A 9,926-nucleotide genomic window follows, 5' to 3' on the forward strand; every position below is an offset into this window, starting at 1 on the left:
GTAAACATGTGTATTCATATTTATTTTGCTTAGGTCACTCAAAACACGCGTCATGCATAAGTGAAAAGATTGTCTCACGCATAATAGTCGTTCGGGTACTTTGCTCAGTGAAATATGAATAAGCGAGTGTTTGAATGTTATGTTTTTGTGTTCGGAGGGTAAAGAGTTGGATTCAATTATTCACGATTTGTTATGCATGTTCATGTTTTTTTTTTTTTTTTTTTTTAGCGACGTGTTTGGGAAAAGTACCAAACCGATGCATTATCCTGTAAATGAGTGATGTCGCTCTAATGATCAATCCATCTACCCATTCATCTATTTACGTTTTCCTACCATTAATGCGACAACAGTTTGGCTAAAAGACCGTAATAAAACTAATGCATCATTCTGTAAATGAGATACCAGTCTATCAGTATATCTGTCTTTATCTATCTGCCTAACTGTTAATCATGTATTGGTGTATGGGATGAATAAAAGATTTTTGGTGCTGGCCATATCCATTATTCACACGGAAACAATGAATGTGTGAGAGACAGCATTGCTTCTACCCTGCCTGACGCGCTGAGACGAAGAGGTAATGGAAAACAGGAAGCTCAAAAAGGCGTATGGGAGGAGTCTATCAGTCTGTTTGCCTGTCAGTCTGTCTATCGATCGAATCATTACCAGACTTAACTATCTAAACACAGGACAAAATCTTCAGAAATAAAAAAACAATGGTTTCCTCTATCAGCTGTTCATGTATGCCTTCTCTTGCCAACAATATTTCCTTCCACATAGATTAGTGACTCCCGATCTGTGAACCATAACTAAATTTTTCTTAATTTTTTTTCTTTTCTTAAAGTTATTATATTTAACATGTCTGTACTTTACTGACATATATAGTTAATGTGCCATCAGAATTCAAGATGTACTGTTAGTGTGCAACTCAGCAAGTCATTTTGAGAGACAATGACCTTTAAGTTTGTCTGCACTGTGCTCCTTATTTCTAACATACCAAGGTTGTCATTCAGTTACCACTGTTGCCCGGCTCTCTGACCCACGCCGTTTGAAGTGACTGAACGAGCGCACTATTCCCGAGGACACAGAAAACGGCGTCCTCATAGTAACATGACACTGAAAGAAGTTAATGGCAATGAATTGAAGGAAAGTAAAACCTGTCAGTATATTGAAGGTTCCGGGAATTGTTAAATGAAATAATTGCTTCTCTGCATTAATGACAATACATATAAGACAATAGGAAAGGAAATCGTGAAACCGTCAAATACACAATGATATTAGTATTTCTTTCTTATGAATGTTACTGTGATAACTATTAAACATAAAAGAATAATATTAGTTTTCCTGGAAATGTTCAAGGATGTTAGTAGTTCTGTTCTATAGAAATGAGATAAGGAAGAAAAAAAATATGAGAATGAAATGGAAGGTTTCTGGGAACACTCAAAGAGGAGATCGCTTAATACCTCCAGTGACTCGCTCTGCCAGCAAACACCATAAAGCCTTGTTTCCCGGTACAGCACCCACTATGCAGCCCGCGGTCAATGTGCTTCAGTTGCCAGCCATTCCCTGCCGCCCTCGCCTCTCCCGCCCTTTGTTCCGTCACGGTGCGCGGTAATAGAGAGGAAGAAAAATCTGCAGACTTCCTCACGAGACTGAAGAGAAGCGAAGCTCGTCTCATAATTCCTGTTGTTGAAAGTCAGTGACGCGAGATATTCTTAACTGCGTTCCTCTTGTGTTTCAATGGTGCAGTAAGTCTCTCTCTCTCTCTCTCTCTCTCTCTCTCTCTCTCTCTCTCTGCTATTACACGGTCATTAAGTCAGCTGTCTCCTTCCTCTCATGCATCTGGACGAGTCTTCACCAACCTGCAGTCAATTGGTCTTCTCTTCTTCCCCTTCTTTTACCTTCTCAATCACGTTTTGGTTCTCTTCTTAATATCCACATGTTCTTTCCCCTCTTGTTCTTCTCTTTTTTGTCTTTCCATCGTTTTTCTTTCAGTCTATCGCCATTCCATCCTCCTTTCCTATTCTTTCTTGTTTCTCCCTTTCCTTCCTTCTTCATTTCTTATCTCTTCTTCCTTCTTATCTCCTTGCTCTTCTACTCCCTTCCTTTCTTTACTTGTAGTCTCCCATTTCATTCGTCATGTTTTTCAGTTCTCATCCTTTCCATTTCCTTCCTTGAACTCTCATTTCTTTCTCCTCCTACTCCTGTCCTCCACCCGCCATTCTTATCTTGTAGCCTCCATTTTCATTTCCTTTCCTCTTTTTCTCCTTTTTCTTCGTGTTTTCTCATTTTCCCTTCCTTGTTAATCTCCCTCCTTTTCCTTCTCTTCCTTCTCCCTTCCCTTCCTTCCCTCTCCTTGAATTCTCACTTCCTCCTCCTCCTCCTCCTCCTGTCCTCCACCCCTTAAGTCTTATCCTTGTAGTCTCCATTCGCTTTTTCTTTTTTTCCTTTTTCTCATTTTCCCCTCCTTGTTAATGTCTCTCTCCTTTTCTTCCTCCTCCCTCTCCCTAAAGCCTTTATCTCCTGCCGCCTCCTATCCCATCTTACCTGCTCCGTTCTTGCCAACTAAAGCTTAACACATGAAAGATATATACGTCTACGACTCTACTTTGTTTAAATAATCTTTGACTGAGGCCAAGGCGATGTAAAACCATCCTGAATAATCTACTTATCAAAAGACTCAGTGATTGAACCGTGGAAGCAGAGAGACGGTGGAACAGAGAGAAAGAGAGAGAGAACACCCGAAGGAACGGCTTGAGGGAAAGTTTTCAGTGAGGGATAACTTTCTGAGCGTATTCTCTGATTCCATATTAATGAGGCCAAACTTGCGTCGCTGTGTGAATGGATCGAGAAATGTGGGTCACGGATGTCCTCTGAGGCGGCGCAGGGAATAAGAACAGTTGAAAGAATCAATAGGTACCAATTTATGAGACTGGCGAACTTTAAAGGAGAGCTGCAGCTGCTGGAGGCTCGAGGCAGGTGCGGAAATGAGTCTCAGGAGGGTCATGAGGCGGCGATACCTGCTCCTCGTGATCGTGCTGCCTGAGGGAGAAAGGGAGAGAAAAAGAGGGAGAGAGAGGCTGGTGTGCTGGGCCTCGGCGGGGAAAGAAGCACTGATGACTGAGTGAAGTAACAGTATGGAGATATCTTGGTCTTTGGTGAGGGATAGGAACTACTGTAGATGTGATATAGTTCAATGCTTCAAGATCTTTGTAGCGTTAATGATATAAAACTAACTAGCGGGTTCAAGGGAGAGCAATACGTGTCATTTTTTATGTAAGAGGGGAAAAACTGGCCGGGGACAATATAAAATGAAAAAAAGGCCTAAGTTACCAGTCCCCATGCAAGTGAGAGAGAGTTAGTGATAAATATCTTGAAACATACTCTTTTGTCCTTCATTTCTTCCTTTTTACATTCTTATTTTAACATAATCATTTTCTTTCTTCAAGTTTCATATTCTCTTGGTGTTTCTTGGGTGAGGACACATGTAAGGGAGACAGAGGGAAGGAAATTTAGCACTGACACTGGAAATAGATTTGTTTTATACAAGGACTAGCACGTGTAGCTCTGGTGGCTTCTTGCAGCTTACCTTGTTCTCGTACATTTCTTAAGTGGTCTTGTCAATCTGGAGTCGGGAGGCATGCTAGATGGAAGGGAGAAAGAGGGAAGTGGTCTAGTCGTACTTCCTCTATTTATGTGTTCTCTTCTTTTTTATCTTAGTCTTCGTCGTATTCTGTATAGGGACGAATCTTAACCTGTCGAGCTGCTGAACATTTTCTGCTGCCTGAGACTCCCTCCCGTCTGTGGTCTTAATAATCCTAAATATTCATGAAGCGAAAGTGAAAAAATCGAGTATATTAGTACGAGTTGCAGTAACATAAGAAGTACCAACAATAGTAGTGTCATTCCCATTACCACATCGCTTCTAGTACATTGTCTTCTGCGGGAATTGCGTTTGTAGAAAAGAATACTTAATTGCTGTTGACTGGGATAATAACACGAAGGATACTAACAACAATAGCATAATTCTCATTACTATATATTACAATTACAACACTGTCTGGAAGGTTTTGCATCTACTTTCACTCCTGTAGTACTGTGACGCAATTTTACCCCAAGTCTTAGAAATGGTTCGACGATTTTTTACATTAAAAGAGTCTATGGAAGTCAGATGATTTTTGCCCCGAGTCTTCACTATTTTAATCCTCACATAAGTTTCTACAGCTGCATAAAATCACCAAATAGTAACTGGAATTAATATAAAAACGAGTCATGGTACTGAAGAAGTTAATTGTGAACTGTTATGTTAACATGAGGAGCACCACCACCAACAATAGCAGTGTCATTTTTATTAACCACACATTGCAATCATTACTGTCTCCTGGTAAGTTTTGCAAGTAGGGAAGAATAGTTAGTCGCTGCGGAATGGAGGTGCCTACTGATCTTTTAACGCTAGACGAGACCTCCACTGCATCGGAATTAACCCTCACAGACGCAATGAGGCGAATACAGCACCCAAAAAAGGCGTTCAGAATAGCAGTACTCTTGAAATAAACGACGGAAAGATGCAAGAAATAACCCGCTCGATATACTCTGTTCATTTCCACGCAAACAGTATTAGAAACTTCTCAGGGTGGTGTTATGAATGCTTCACCTAATGGTTCCGCTTCCCCTGCACAGTACACGCTTTTTTCTTCTTCCTTCTGCTCTTGGCACCAAAGTAATGTGTTCCTCCTCCTTCTTTGCATAAAGTGTACCTTCCCCTCACGGACTCCTCCCCCCCACACACAACGTAGTACTGTTCATAGCGCATCGCACCCACCCACTCACTCCCATTCACTTCCCCCAACAGTAAAGTAGACCTTGTTTCTTTTTGCTTCATCTGCACTAAGTTCTTGTGTATTAAGTTGGTATGAAATGCAGTGAATATTCATGATTTCACAGCCCTGGTTTTCCTCCTCCACTAATTCATCCTTGTATTTTCGTTTCATATATGTATTGTAGTAGTGGATATTAGTTTCTACACTACAAAACACTGACGACACTTTCTTAATCGTCCTCTTCCTTAACTTTTCTTTTTTTTCTTTTTTTTATCACAGCATATCATTCCTTCTCATTTTCCTTTCTCTCTCTCTCTCTCTCTCTCTCTCTCTCTCTCTCTCTCTCTCTCTCTCTCTCTCTCTCTCTCTCTCTCTCTCTCTCTCTCTCTCTCTCTCTCTCTCTCTCTCTCTCTCTCTCTCTCTCTCTCACTAAACTGGCTCATTGTTTTTGTTTTGTTTTTTAAGTAGCGGTTCTTTTTTGCTTATTTTCATTTTTACGCTTTTGTATTCGTTCATTGTGCACAAGAAAACTCTATCAAATCAAAGCAACTTTTATTCCCTCCTTCAACTTTCATTAGCATCTCGTCCCTCCCTTGAATTCCATCTCTTTCCAATACTCTTCCTTGGCAGCCGCGGACCACAACACCTCTCTGCCTGCCCGACCAACAATACGTTTTCTGGTCGCCTCTATAAGGATTGGTCTTTTTCTTCATTAACTCCGTCCATGAATTATAAAATGTTGACCACTTTTTTTTTTTTTTTTTTTTGCGTAGTGTCTGATAATGGATAAGTTTTCTTTTTGTTCCTAAGCTGGAAGTCTCCTCTTAAATTCCAGGCGTGCTTGGTTTAGTCTACTGTACATTTGCTTTCTGAGATGCTATGATGTTTAATGAGGTGATAAAAAAGCGTTCGCGCGGGCTCATGGACGCGTGCGTACGGAAACACACACACACACACACACACACACACACACACACACACACACACACACACACACACACACACACACACACACACACACACACACACACACACACACACACACACACACACACACACACACACACACACACACACACACACACACACACACACACACACACACACACACACACACACACACACACACACACACACACACACACACACACACACACACACACACACACACACACACACACACACACACACACACACACACACACACACACACACACACACACACACACACACACACACACACACACACACACACACACACACATATATATATATATATATATATATATATATATATATATATATATATATATATATATATATATATATATATATATATATATATACAAATCAAACTTATGAATGTATAACGAGGACTGAGAATATCGAGAGGAAATATTTTTTTTGTGCGTGTGTGTGCGTGCGTGTGCGTGTGTGTGCTTGGTGCGTGGATTGAGCTACTTGTGCATTTACATATTATGTGTATTATCGTATTGTGGACTCCTGTTACCGATACAAAATAAACAAGGTGTCAATCTTTAGGTGAACTGTGAAGGATTGCAAACAGCAGCCTCACATCCCGCCCCTGAGGCAGAGCGACGCCTGCTGACAAGCGGGGCTGGAGTGCGGAACGCCGCTTGGGGTTGTTGGACTCGCTTGTAAAAAGATAACGGCTATCACATTCCTAAGCACAAGTGTAACATGCAGAGATGATACATAAACTTGGCTGTGTTCTTTTTAACCTATGTGTTGCAGCCAGGAGTCAGTAATGCATGAAGTGTTCTTGTTCAGTGGCGGTCTGGTGACAATGAACTGTAATTTGAAACGTTTAGGTGTTTTTCTTCGAGTATTTTAAAAAGACAGTTCCAGGAATTTTTGAAAGTAGGAGTGTTTCAACAATTCCACGGTTTCCTTTAGTGGAGAGACACCATCGTGAGAATTCTTTCATCTCTGTGGTCTTTGGAAACAGTCCTAAGAAAGACCAAAGGGTTTAGAAATACGAGATAGCATTTCAGGCTCCTGTGTGACGTAAAAGAGCCTCCCCATCTTTTTCTGCCATCCTTACACCTTACATCGTGATTCCCTTTACCTTATTGAGCGTTTCTGAGACAAAGATCTGTCAAATTCTATAGTTTTTCATAGCGGAGAGATAGTTCTGGGAGAGACGTCGTTTTTCTCCCTCTGTCTGAATTATGCTTTACATTTCACCATCTATCCTCTTATTTCTCTATTTCAGTTCCATTTACTTGTCTCTTCCCGCTATCTTTGTCTTCACCCTCCACCATCTCCAACAGTATCATATCATCTCAACACCTTGCTTTCTTCATCCAGCCCATGCCAACATATTTCTCTTTTACCCCATACTCATTTTTCCCACTCTTTCTCTTTGCCGTCTTTAGTTATACTTACTTTCCTTCATCTCCGCTCCATCATCCTCTAATCCTCTCAGCACCTCGCTTCCTTCATCCTGCTCATCCCCATACCATCACTACTAGCACACGCGTTACCTCCTTCACACCTCACCTTTGGAACGGCAGTCACGTCCCCCCAGACAGTGCTATCGTCCCTCAGCTAGGAAGACTCGCCCATGAAACCTTCTGATAGATGCACGCATGTCCTCCGACTAACGAGATCACCTGATTGGAGAGCCTTTTAGTATTAACCTGTCTCTTTCATTCTGCTTCACTGCACCAGAATTTTATATCTTTAGGTCGTAAGTCTATCGCTTCTACCCGGGATGCAAAAGAGCTACTGGAAATCTACAAAATATAGTATCGTCTTTTACTTCAGTGGTAGTGGTTGGAGGTGTCTCGAGATGGAGGGAGAAACTTTTGTCCTAGATTGGAAGTATAGATGTCCAGTGTGTAGGAGTGCCAGGAAGCGGGAAAAGCCACATCTTTAAAGTAAACTGAGCAGAAATCTGACACATATTTTTGGTGATATGGCCTTGAAATTCCCTTTCGAACATTTTTATCCCTTTTTTGGGCTGTTTTTCATCCCTCCAATGCAATTTCTTCATATTCCTTCATGTACTATTTTTTGTTCTTATCTACATTACCGGTTACCTTCCTCCGTCAGCCTCCTACTCCTCCTCCTCCTCCTCCTCCTTATGTCATTTCCCCTTAACCACTCTCTCCCTTCCTTTCATTTCCCCTTCGCATTGCTCCTCCACTTACCTCCCCATCACGAGCCTCTTCCTTCTCGCACCCACTAACGCCTCTCACTCCAAACAACGACCCTCACTCTTCACACCACCGTCAGTGTCTCCGGCGTGAAATTAACTGGAAAAAGTCACCTGCTGAGTCTAGCTTTCTCTCCTACAAATGTTACGCAGGCTGCTTTCTCTCTCTCTCTCTCTCTCTCTCTCTCTCTCTCTCTCTCTCTCTCTCTCTCTCTCTCTCTCTCTCTCTCTCTCTCTCTCTCTCTGTGTGTGTGTGTGTTTGATCTGCTGCAGTCTCTGACGAGACAGCCAGACGTTGCCCTACGGAACGAGCTCAGTTTCCGATCTTCGGATAGGCCTGAGACCAGGCACACACCACACACCGGGACAACAAGGTCACAACTCCTCGATTTACATCCCGTACCTACTCACTGCTAGGTGAACAGGGGCTACACGTGAAAGGAGACACACCCAAATATCTCCACCCGAATCGAACCCCGGTCATCTGGCTTGTGTAGCCAGAGCTCTAACCACTGAGCTACCGGGCCGTGTGTGTGTGTGTGTGTGTGTGTGTGTGTGTGTGTGTGTGTGTGTGTGTGTGTCCTTTATTTGACTGTCCGTTTGTGTCTGTTTTTATTCCCATGTCTCTGTGCCTGTCTGTGTCCGTGTCCGTGTCCGTGGCTGCGGGTTCCAATATTCATTAAGCCTCAGAATATCACCCACAATGGAGGACACAGTGATCCAAGCGTCCCGTATTCTTCCTTCTCTTCTCCTTTTTCCTTTTATCTTCTTTTTTCCTACTGGTGTAATGAAAATGGGCCAGCGAGGATTTGCAGCTTATTCCGCTTGTATTTCTAGATTTCAGGTGCTCTAGGGGAACAGGGAAGTGGGGCTGGAAAGGGGGAAGGAGGGAGAGCTGCATTCATTTCCCTCTCCTATATTTTACTAGTCTGCCTTTATTTGATTCTATTTCTTCCTCTCCCTCACCATTTTCCGTTTTCTAGTTTTGCCTTTCTTTTTGTGCCTCGTCTCAGAAATCTCCTTATATTTTTATCAGCTCGTTAGTCTTATTTCTTGTATTTTTCCAGGAGCAGGTTTTCGTCATTTTGGTGTTCATTCTTTAGCAGGTGTCACAGGTGAGAGAGAGAGAGAGAGAGAGAGAGAGAGAGAATATCTCTCTCTCTCTCTCTCTCTCTCTCTCTCTCTCTCTCTCTCTCTCTCTCTCTCTCTCTCTCTCTCTCTCTCTCTCTCTCTCTCTCTCTCTCTCTCTCTCTCTCTCTCTCTCTCTCTCTCTCTCTCTCTCTCTCTCTCTCTCTCTCTCTCTCTCTCTCTTTTTTTTTTTTTTTTTTTTTTTATTTAAACATAATTTATACAGAAGAACATGTACCCAAAGGCGCACTGTCGTGTGCTACCTATTCTAAAGGGTACTACAATCTATTTCTCTACAATATTTACAAGACTTAAAAATAGATAATATACAAGATGGTCAGCATGTAAATGGAGCACTGTTCTTTTCACTTCACTAGCACTATTCACGCACTGCACTACACTGAGTGTCACGTCACAAAGAGTGTCAGAGGAGTTGGCAGTGTCTGTCTCCACTTATGTGCCATCAGTTTGACACTGTGTGTGTTCATCTCCTGGACGTGAGGCACCGCGGCCGTGAACAAGTTCCACATCCTGGAGACGCGTCCTGCGAAGGTGCGTTGATGCTGACACCCGTGGGATCGCGGCACCTCTACGGCGTCACCACCATTGAGCACCGTTCTCGTGCTCCGTGCGGTGACTCTCAGAGGATGACGCAGCCCTGCCAGATGTGGCACTCTTTGCACCTGTGCCTTATGGAACACTACGATCGCCGCCACATCTCTGCGGTGTTCCAGTGAATCAAGGGACGCTCAGGCTCTGGGTGAGGTGGTATTGCAGCATCTACTAGCCGTATGGCGCGG

This window comes from Portunus trituberculatus, chromosome 44, assembly GCF_017591435.1.
Source record: "Portunus trituberculatus isolate SZX2019 chromosome 44, ASM1759143v1, whole genome shotgun sequence".
Lineage (NCBI taxonomy): Eukaryota > Metazoa > Arthropoda > Malacostraca > Decapoda > Portunidae > Portunus > Portunus trituberculatus.